Raw genomic sequence first — 12256 nt, forward strand, 5'->3', positions numbered from 1 at the left:
CTTACAACCTATTTAAATGCATTTGATAGTAAGATGGATTACATTTTGAGAGATAAGGATCCTAAAACCCTAAGAGATGCTTTTAAAATTGCAGTAAATATTGAAAATAATAGAAGAGCATCAGGGAAGTTAGGAAGAAGGGATGGTCCTAAGATTTTTGGTGCAAGAAACAAAAAAAAAAGAGTGAAAAGCCTATGGGAAATGTTAGAGTAAAGTGTTAATTTAATTTAATTTATTAAATTACCTTATTCCCTTCTTAAGATTTCACTTTATGCACTTATACATTCTCATTTAATAATTAATTAGTAATTGTTAAATGGCATTTACCTTTTAGGCTACCCCTTTTAGGTTTTGATCTCCTTCTATAAGGATTGATCTTTTGTAATTATCTCTTATCTTTTTCATTTCTGAGAAAGCAATTTGCTTATTTTCAAAGCAAAACTTTTTCCTCTTCTTGTCCTTTTCTTCTTTGTGATAGGTTTTTACATGCACGTATTCTTCGGGCTTTGTGGATTTGTATTGCTCAAATCCTTCATAGTATCAGAGTCAAATTTATTGTAGCTTGTTAGATATTTAGAGAAAAATAAGAACTAGGGTTTGACATAATAGATCTGGTTTTTTGAGGTATTTTTTGTGAAAACAAGGGGGTCTCTGATTTTTAGAGAACTTTGAGTCCAAACAAACCTCATGGTTAGATTTAGAAGGTGTCAAGACCCCAATTTTCATATAAAGTTTGTTGATTTTGGACAACATTGACTTGGGTGGAAAATTTGTTTTGCATAACAAGGTCATACAGCCTCTGGTAAGCATATCGAGATGCTTATTTTTATTAAATAAAATTAAATAGGGCACTTCAAAGTGCAGCATTTTATTCAAACCACACGGTGTTTTATAAACATCGCTACAGTTTGTTTCACTAGTGTTTTGTTTTACCAACCATCCCTCTGCCAATTCTTTCCTTATCATCATTACTTTTTGAACATCGCCGTCGCTTTCCAACCACCACCACCCAAAACTTCTCTGCTCTGCTTGGCCCAGTGGCTCCACCCTTTGTGCCACCACCACTCCACCAATGGGTTTTTTGGTGATGTTTATTATTATTTTAAAATAATTATTTTATTGCTAATCTAGGGGCCCTATCATTTTTTTGCAATATCTTGAGCATATGGGAATCTTTTTCAATCCAAAAGAAGCATTAGAAAGCTAGTTCAAAGATAGAGATAATGGAGTAGGTATTTTTTGGATTTTTTTTCCAATTTGGTAACTATATTTGCACTTGAATTCTGTTGATGACTCCTATCTTCTGGGGGGTGTAACTTCTTTGTTATAGCTCTATTGTTTGATCTAGAAAAAGCATCAGAAAGCTCTTCTCAAGCCCTATTCAAATTCTTCTTTATTTATCATCACTTTTTCTCAAAGATACATTTGCTTCTAAATTGAAGTCTTTTTTCTCTTTTCTTAATTACGCATTCCTTCTAGTAGTTGGGGTTCAGTTTTTTGTATTGTAGGGGGTGTTTTGTATTATTGTTTCTATTATTTACATCACTAACCATAATTTTTTCAAAAATAATTAAACACCTTCTAAAACAATGGTCGAGACCTCTTCTTGTCTAGAACTTTTGACCCCTCATAACTATCACACATAGAAGACCTTGATGACACAACTTCTCCTATCAAAAGGGTTGTGGTCTTGTTTAAATGCAATATAGCTAGTTTTACAGAGGCCTTTTGAGGTCATGCAACACAAGAACAAGATGGATGAGGCAATAGTATTTATTTCTTTATAGGTATCCGATAGTCTATAGTTTCATCTTGATGGGTGCAATACCCCTCTAGCTATGTGGACCAAGCTAGAAAGCTTGTCTGATATAGTGAATGAGTTCAGGGAACTTTAGATTGAGGCAAAGCTTACCTCTCTCATACCAAATTATTTTCCTTCCATTGAGGATTTCTTGATGAATTTTAATCAATAGATATCTTTATTTCAGGATTGTGGAAAGACAAAGACTAACACTGAGTGCATTAGCTTATTAATTCTAAGATTCGTGGAAACTTTCAAATTTTTGCTTCTACCTTCTATTCCACCAAAGATGCTTTGTGTAATAGATTTACCATGCCATCCTTTGAGGTTTTTTGTGATTGTTTGACTCGAGAGGAAGCTAGGCTCTCTTAATTGAATTATCATAGGCTCACAGACTTATGCATTGGTAGCTCATTCTATAGAGTCTTAGATTGATTCTAGCACTTATAGTTCATCAGGGCCACCTCATCCTAAGGGGGGTAAACCAAAGCCATAAAGACCAAAGTGTGCTTATTGTAATAAGCCTAATCATGATGAGTCACATTCCTATGAGAAAAAATTAGATGGCTATGCCAAACAGGTTTCAGATTTGATAGCTCTTCTCCAGAAGAGCAACATTGATATTCCTTCTACTTCTCACAGATCTTCATCATCATCATTTCAGTCAGATGGTAAAGATATAGGAAAGGGTCATGCACTATGTGCAACTACTATTCCTCATTCTTCTAGATGGTTACTAGATTCAGGTGTTTCACACCATATGACATCTTCTCAGGATTTGATATCTTCTTTTGAGGCTTCTCCTACTCCACACATTTTGATGGGGAACAACATTGTTACAACTGTATGTGGGAAAGGTTCTATTGACATTGATGATGGTACATTTCATGATCTACTTTGTGTTCCATCTTTTTCCTCTAACCTTCTCTCTATTTATTAGATTAAACACAGTGGGACAGGAAGACAATTGAGTTTGCACAAGATTTAGTGCACATCAGAGATAGTGAGATAGGCAATATTATTGTTGCAAGGATTGTTGATCATGCTTCTTGCCTATACTCCTCACATCTTCATCCACCATCTCCACTATCAGAGACTCGCTCTCATTTTTCAAGAGAGTCTACAGACGTGAAACTAGGTTGCGTGAACTTAGGTTTTGTTCCTAAGACCAGTGTTGTGACTTCTACACCTCCACCTCTTATTTAGATTTCATCTCTTGCATAAGATTACTCTTCAACATTTCCTATTATTGATGCTCCATTCATCCAACCACCTACTATAGTTGTTGAGGATATATCACAGGACACACATCTCCTCTCAGATGACATATTCAAAACACCTATTATCACACCACCATTGGAGATTCCATTTTAGGATTATAATGCTTTCTCCTTTGAGCATCAACTAGGACTTCTAGCTACACCTTGCATACATGGGTTTTATCATCCTTGTCTATTGCCTTTGGTTTCATCATATTGGAGCCACATTGGTATTTTCATCAACACAAGACTTCTTCATTCTTGGGGGGGGGGCTATGGAGTCTCAAGCTTCTATCATGGAGGCTTCCATTGTACTTATGGTCTTCAAAGATTCTCTTGAGATTTTTCATTTGTGCATCATTTTCTAACTCTTTTCGGAGTAGAGTTTTTCCCACTAGATTTTCTCTATTTCTCTATTTCATAGAGATTTGGTTGTGATTGGGTAATTCATCAGGATTTGTTTTCAGAACTCAAGTTTTCTTTCAACATTACATTGTAGTTTCTTTACTCTGTCTGCATTTTTTTCAGTTGCATTATTTCTCATCTTAAGGGGGAGTGGGGAGGGGGGGCGGGAGGGGGGTGGGTAAGTGTTAGAGTAAAGTGTTAATTTCATTTCACTTATTAAATTACCTCTACTCCATTTTTAAGATTTCACTTTATGCACTTATGCATTCTCATTTAATAATTAATTAGTAATTATTAAATGACACTTACCTTTTAGGTTACCCCTTTTAGACTTTTGATCTCCTTCTATAAGGATTGATCTTTTGTAATTATCTCTTATCTTCTTCATCTCTGATAATAGAAATTGCATATTTTCAGACCAAAACTCTTGCCTCTTCTCATCTTTTTCTTCTTTGTGATAGGTTTTTACATATAGGTATTCTTCGGGCTTTGTGGATTTGTATTTCTCAAATCCTTCAAGAAACTATTGGAATATTTAGAATAATTTAGAGGGGGGTGAATCAGTTATCCAAGATCCAAATGTACAAATAAAACTTTTCAGTACTTTAACTTATACTTATGCATGCATTGATCATTCAATATCTTAAACTTTTGCATATTGTTGTCCTAGGTCAAAATAACTTTGCAGAAATGTAAACATGCAATACCAAAAAATCAATCACACATTTTGACACAAGGATTTTACGTGGAAATCTAATTTGGGAAAAACATTAGTAACATGCTACCAATTTTCACTCATTTGAAGTGATCCCTATGAGGAGTCAACCCTGTTAAAGGTTACAATGCACACTGTTAAATGTGACCTAGTTAAAAGATTTCGATCACCCTGTTAGGAGTGAGCCTTGTTCGAGGACTTTAGAACATTCCATTAGTATGTCACCTTGTTAAAGGATTTACTCATGACTATTAGGTCAACCTTAGTCCAAAGGATTTATCCAGATTGATACAATTGTTAGAAAGTAATAGAAGGAATTGATCTAATAATAAAACAACTCACTTGTAGATTGCATTTCTCTCATTCAATCCTCCATTCTACTTCACATTAATCGTCTTCATCTCTAATAGCTTGTGCACCCTTCAAGCCTTCATCTCCTTAAGCCTTCTTTCTTATCATGTCAACTACTGACTCTTTTTATTTGGCCACCATATAAAGCAACACCCTAGACTTCATGTCTTTCTCAGGTTCACACTATGACATTACATATCGCCTATTATCTCTTTACATTGAGAATTTAGGTATTTTATCAGTTAACCAAAATTGTCCATTTTAGGGTAAGGTCAAATTCATTGAATCTTCCCATATTCCATTTTGTTCCCTTCTAGAAACTTCCTCTATAATCCTCTTTGAATTCATATCAAAATGGTTTATCTTGAATTCTGTGCCACCAACTCATCATAGCTATCTTCCACACACTTCACACAATTCAAAAAATTAACTTTGTTAGCTCAAATTCGTCAAATCTTTGATCAAACTCATTTTACTATCACTCAGCAATAACATGTTGTTTGCTCAACAAACACTATCTTCTGATGCTTGGTCAACACTGGGTTGCTCGGCATATATTAATTTTTTCTCGATTGCTACTGCCATCTTTTGACACTCGACACATACTAAAATTTCTTCACTCGACACATACTAAATTTCTCTTTTCTCGACACATATTGAACTTACTTCTTGGCTCCTAGTAACTTTATACTCAGCCTGCATTGACTTGCTCGGCCAAGCTTAGTAGACACATTTCTTTGCTTAGCCTCCTTCTAGTCTTTTCTCAAGTATCCTTTCATTATAGCCTCTAGCAAATAAACAATATACTATATCATCAATGTCTTGCTTGGTCTTAGTGCACCTTTTATACACCATATAATTCAACATTTATCTAGATTCTCTTGTTATCCTTTCTTTTCAAATCATCCTCATCAATTAATAAAATGATAGAATTCAAACCAAAGTAAGTAATTGTCTCACCAACAAGTAGCACGTTTGAAATCAGTGACAAAATAATGATTGTTCCCTGATAGGTTTCATCAATCTTCATCATTTCAAAAATCTTCATTCAATAATCTCCCTCTTTGGCATTGATGGAAAACCAATACCAATAACAATACCAAAAAGAAATCTAATATATTTTATTGAAATCTCTCCCTCTATCAATATGTGTGCCTTTCTTTGTATACTTTGATCTCTTCCTCAGATTTCTCCCTCGTCTGGTCTTTGTCCCTCTTTGACAATTTTTCTCCTTCCTTCTCTGATCTGATCTCTCTAATATCTCCCTTAATATATTCTTAATAAAATCTCCCTCTTTGACAACAATGCCAAAGACTTGACATCTATATATTCAAATATAATCAATCCAAGTTCTCCCTCTGTCACCTTGCATGTGACTGTAAATCTTTTATTTTTAGCTTTTTTACTTTAAGCAGGTCCTCAAGCAAGATCCATTGCATCAAATTATAAAGTGTGTCATTTAATTCGGTTGATGAAGGGCACTACTCTTACTTCTCAAGTAGCTTTGGATAGGGGTATCACCCCTAGTTTACCTCTGAGATATTCATGTGCATCCTTAGGTAAAGCCTATGTGAATATATCAGTTATCTATTCTTTTGTATTCACATATTTCATTCTCACTTCTTTGTCTTGAACCAACTCTCTCAAGTAATGATACGTGATTGCAATGTGCATTGTCTTTGTATGTATCACAAGGTTCTTAGATATGTTTATAGCACTTGTATTATCACAATAGAGTACCACAAGTTCATTGATTTCTTCTTTCATTACTTTAAGTAACTTGTTGATCCATACCACATTTGTGCAATTTACTAAAGAAGCCACATATTTAGCTTCAATAGTAGATTGTGAAATACAATATTGCTTCTTACTGGTCCAATAGACTAATCTTTTTCCTAATAAAAGTGCTCCACCATTTGTACTTTTCCTATCATCAATGTTTCCAACCCAATCAACATCTGTATAGGCTCTCAATTCAAACTTGTCATTTTTCTTGTAGTATAGACCAGTCTTATGGTCCTTTCAAGTATCGCATAATCCTTTCAACAACCATTAAGTGATTATCCTTAGGATTTGCACAAAACCTTGCAACAATCTCAATAGTTAGTGCAATGTCAGGTATGCTATGAACTACATATTGCAATTTGCCAATCATAGACCTGTACAATGTTTGATTTACTCCAGCAAAATCATTAGTTTTTGGATAGTTTGTGTCCTTTCGCCATAGGAGTACTAACTAGTTTTGAATCTTCCGTACCAAAAGTTTTCAATATTTCCTTCACATAAATGGATTGAGTGATGTAAATACCATATCTCATCTTATATACTTACAATCCAACAAAGAACTTTATTTCTCCAAACATAGACATCTCAAACTTTTTCATCATTTCATTTGCAAATGTCTCACACAATGCATTGTGTCTTCCAAATATTATATCACCAACAAATATTTCAACTAGTAAGATTCCTTTACCTCCTTCTATCTTCAAGTACAAATTGTCGTTGTCATCACTCTTCTCAAAATAGGTAGTTGTGCAGTCTATAGATGATGTTCTTATTTTTTGAATCAACTAATCCTTCAGGTTGTTCAATGTAAACCTCCTCTTCTAGTATACCATTTAGAAATGATAACAGTCATTTGATAAACTTTAAATCTTTTGTGAGAAGAGTAAGCAAGCAAAGTTCTTACTCCATCCAATCTTGCAATAGGGGCAAATGTCTCTCCATAGTCAATTCCCTCTTCTTGTAAATATCCTTTGTCAACTAATCTTTCCTTATTCCTTGTAACTTCACCATTCTCATCCAATTTGTTTATGTGCACCCACTTGGTTCCAATAACATTCTCATTCTCAGGTCTGGGTACTAGTGTCCAGGTTTTGTTCTTCTCAATCTGATCAATTTCTCCTATCATGGCTTGATTCCAGTCTTCATTTTCTAATGCATCCTTCATTGATGTAGGTTTGTGCATGCTTAACAAACATGTGTCATTTCTCAACCTATTCCTTTTCATTGGTCTATCTTCTTTATCTCCAATGATTTGTTCAACAAGATGATGTCTTCTAACATACTCTGATAATCTTGGCTCAGTTCTCCTTTTTACAATAGGTCTTTCATGAAGTTCAATTTTAGACTTGTTGTGCACTTCTCTATCAGATAATTAGACATTCCTTTCATGTAAATTGATCTCAGTACCAAAATGTTCATCAGCCTCTTATTGCAACTCGACTTTTGAATGCAACTTAGCTTCTAAATTCAACTCAACATCCATTGTATGTGACTTGATATTCACTGATTCTTGTTGATTAGCAACTTGGTTTTTAGAATTATCAGCATTGTCAGACATGTCTTCATAGTAGTACATAAAGGTTTTTTAATTTACAGATTCCCTCTTTGGTTCATCTTCATGCACTTCTATATATTCATCAAACTTTATTTTTGCACTTTCCACAACTTTGTTAGTGTTAGTATTCAAACACTTATAAGCTTTACTTCTTATGGAATAGCCTAGGAAAATACCTTCTTCACTTTTAGCATCAAGTTTACCATTTCTATTATTCTTAAGAATGTAACACTTTCTTCCAAATACCTTAAAATATTTGACACTAGGCAAGTATCCATACCATCATTCAAAACGTGTGGAATTTTTACCTTTCTTGATTTGTACTCGGTTCAAGGTATAGACAATTGTATTGATAGCTTCTCTCCAGTATTTCAAAGCAACATTCTTCTCCATCATCAGTGCTCTAACACAATCCATTACAAATTTGTTCCTCCTTCCAGTAATCCCATTTTGTTGAGGGATCATAGTTGTAGAAGTTTGTCTCTTGATTCATCTATCATTGCAAAAAATTTTGAACTCATTTGATGCGAACTCTCCACCTTTGTCAGATCTCGAACATTTCAAGCTTTTACCAATTTCCTTTTCAACTCTTGCCAAATACCATTTAAACATTTGAAAAGCATCTGAATTTTCTTTTCAAAACATTATTGTCATCATTCTACAATAATCATCAACAAATCGGATAATGTACTTATCACTCTTGTAGCTTTGTACATCAATTGGTCCACATAAATCAGTATGAACTAATTCCAAAATTTCTTTTGAAGTATGAATCTTACTTTCAAAACTAGGTTTTTTCATCTTATCTAACTAACATTGTTTACAAATCAAATTATCAGGTTTCTTCGATTTTGACAAACCTCTAACTCTTTACATCTTATTGATACTGACCAAATTGTCAAAATTTACATAACCTTTTGTGTCATAGCCACACATCATCAAATTGTACAACAAGACAAGTAGCATCATTTATGTCAACATAGAATAGATTACCTCTATTCAAATCTCCACTTCCAATTAGCTTTCCATCAATGTCATAGATCTTAGCCTTCCTATTATCAAATTCGACTTTGCATCCTGAACTATTCAATTGTGATACACTCAACAAATTATAGTTAAATCCTTCCACATAGTAAGCATTGTCTCACATGATCTTGTCTATCAATCTTATTAATCATTTTCCTTTTATCCAAAAGGGTGCATCATTACCAAATCTAACACTATTTCCATTGTAATACTGAAGGGTAATGAACTTACTTTTGTCTCCAGTCATGTAATGTAAACATCCACTGTCAATGATCCATATGCTACTTTTGTTCACATAAGATATCAATGTAGTTGCCTCATCTTCATCAGAATCATCTTTCATAGAAACATAGACAACTTCATCATCATTATCATCAGATTCATCATTGGATTCTTCTTTAGCAATGTAACAAGCCTTCTCTACCTTATCCTTATGGCCATTGTTACTGTCATCTTGTCTAACTCTGTATTTTTCTCCATTCTTGTTTAACTTCTCAGCACATCTTGCTGCAATATGACCAATCTCAATTACAATTAAAACATATGATGGGTAACTTACCTTTGTATTTTCCTTTGCCTCTATGAAATTTCCTAGCCAGGAGTGCTTCCAATTCTTCTAGCTCATCATCATTTGTATCATTGTCACTAGTAGGATGTTTGACTTTTTTCTTTTTCTTATCTTTTGGTTCTTTTAGTGTAAGCTTAGCTTTAAAAGAAGATTCAACATTCTCAAATTTGAAATTATCAATATTTGAAAGTTCAAAAGCAGTGAGTCTACCTGCCAATCCTTCAAGGGGTAGATTACTACTAGGAGTACACCTCAAATCTCATATAGTAGAGATTAATAGCATAGATAGGCAGTAGGGTTCTCAATACTTTTCTTATCATTGTCTCATCTTCAATCTATCCATTTGATCCTCAAATCACATTAACCACATATTTGATTCTTGCACATACTAGACTATAGTCACACCACCATGCATTCTTATTTCATCAAATTTTCCTCTAATATTTTCAGCTTTGGCTCTCAACACATTCCTTTCTCCTCCATAGATCTTTTGTAGGGCATCCCACATCTTAGCAAAATCACATGCTTTGATGTCGTCAAACTCTGAATAGCTTAGGGTAGATGCAATCTCCAACATTGTTTGATTGTGTTCCTTCTTCTATTTCAATTGTTCAATAGTTGGGGCTCCAATTGGATCAACATGTTTAATGGTGATAGTTGATTGTGCATAATATCTATGTCCTCTTAAATGTAGCTTCATCATATTTTTCCATGTAGGAAAGTTTTCCTTGTTTAACTTGGGCATCTCCTTTTTATACATCTTGATCTTTAGCTTTAAGTACCTTCAAACTTTTTCTTCACAAGCACTTGGTGCTCTAATTCCAATTGTTGGAATATTTAGAATAAATGAGAGGTTGGGGGGGTAGATGAGGAAGGGATGGGTGAATCAGTTATCTAAGGTCCAAATGTACAAAAAAAAATTGTGGTACTTTAACTTATGCATGCATTGATCATTCAATATTGTAAACTTTTGCATATTGTTGTCCTAGGTCAAAATAACTTTGCAGAAATGTAAGCATGCAATATCACAAAATCAGTTGCACATTTTGACACAGGGATTTTACGTGGAAACTCAATTTGGGAAAAAACCACTAGTAACATGCTACCAATTTTCACTCTTCTAAAGCGAGTCCTGTAAGGAGCCAACCTTGTTAAGGGTTATAATGTACATTATTAAATGTGACCTAGTTAAAGGATTTCAATCACCTTGTTAAGAGTGAACCTTGTTAGAGGACTTTAGGATATTCCATTAGAATATCACCCTATTAAAGTATTTACTCATGACTGTTAGGTCAATCTTAGTCCAAAGGATTTATCTAGACTAATACAACTGTTAGAATGTAACAACAAGACTTGATCTGATAATAAGACAACTTACTTGTAGATTACAGATCTCCCATTTAGTCCTCTATTCTGCTTAGCATTCATCCATGATATGTTTCATCAATCTTCTTCATTTCAACAATCTCCTTTCAACAGAAACATGAAGCCGCAGAAGCCCTGAATGTTGTCATCATCATCAAATCTAGTTAGATCTAATAGTGGGCACAATCTTGCAAAGTCAAGTTGTAGGTTTTTTAGTCATAGAAATAATGCAAAAATGTGATGTGTGTCTAAGGCGATTCAAAGGTAAAGAGGATAACTCACAGGTGGCAGTTGATGATCAGCACAAAACAAAAGCAATTATGTCACCAGCAGAAAATGATTTCCCTACCAATGGTTAGAGATAGTTAGCATGCTAGAAATCATCAGTGGATGCCAAAAGAGAGAAGACAATTATTTTAAAAAGTATCTTACTTTTGTGGTTCACCCACTACAGATATGCCTACATGAAAAATAGGGAACTAGTCTTGAAATACAAGCAACCAACTAAATCCCCATTGTAAGAGTTTCCTTTCTTAGGTGCATTTTCTTGCCTTTGGGTTGTCTAGTTAGATTATGCATGTGATCTACATTCATGTGCTCTATGTCCATACTTTTGACAATTGTAGCATTATCTCTCAAATCTAGGTGCAATAGATGTATTGATGACCTTTGATCTACATTCATGTTCTTGATGACCTTGTTTCTTGAAATTAAAACAATTACCAAGAAACTTCATTTTAGGTTTTTGGGTCCTCTCAAAACCTATTTTTACCTTAATGCAAAAAACAAACTTAAGCTTAGGGTTTTTCTTAGTAGTCTTGTTTTTCCAAATGTTTGTTGTGTGTCCCATTTTGCCACAATGATAACATGTAGGTTTTCCTTTTGGTTTTGTATTTTTTTTCTTTCAACTCTTGGATGATTGTCCTTCTTTAGTAGATGAATAGTGCTTGATATGACTAATCTAGAGGCGTCACTAGATGACCTTGGTGATCTCATCAGTTCTTCAAAATATCTTTTGTTAAATTGGGTTTGTTCATCTTTTCCAAGAGTTGCTTCTTAGATCTTAACTCATTCCTCAGTTGGTCAATTTGTGATCTCAAATTTTCTATCTCCATGTCTTTCCTAATTAGTTCTTGATTGGCAGGTAGTAGTTGATTCATCACGTCTAGTTGAGTGTTTGTAAGCTTTTGTACATCAAATGACCTTTCTTCAAGTCTAATAGCCATTTGTCTTTTGTCTTCTTCTGCCATAGCTTTGTCTTCTTCAACTTTCTTCTTTCATTCAATCACTTCACATAGCCTTACTGATTGGATTTCATGTTCTATCTTCAATCCTCTGACTTTATCATTCAAAGTGCTAGTCTTCTCCGATAGATGTGCAATAGGTGCATCACTTTCACTGGAATTTTCATTGTCAAAAAATCCTT

This window comes from Cupressus sempervirens, chromosome 10 (assembly GCF_028749045.1).
Source record: "Cupressus sempervirens isolate cs-2001-9-10 chromosome 10, ASM2874904v1, whole genome shotgun sequence".
In the NCBI taxonomy this organism is placed as follows: Eukaryota; Viridiplantae; Streptophyta; class Pinopsida; order Cupressales; family Cupressaceae; genus Cupressus; species Cupressus sempervirens.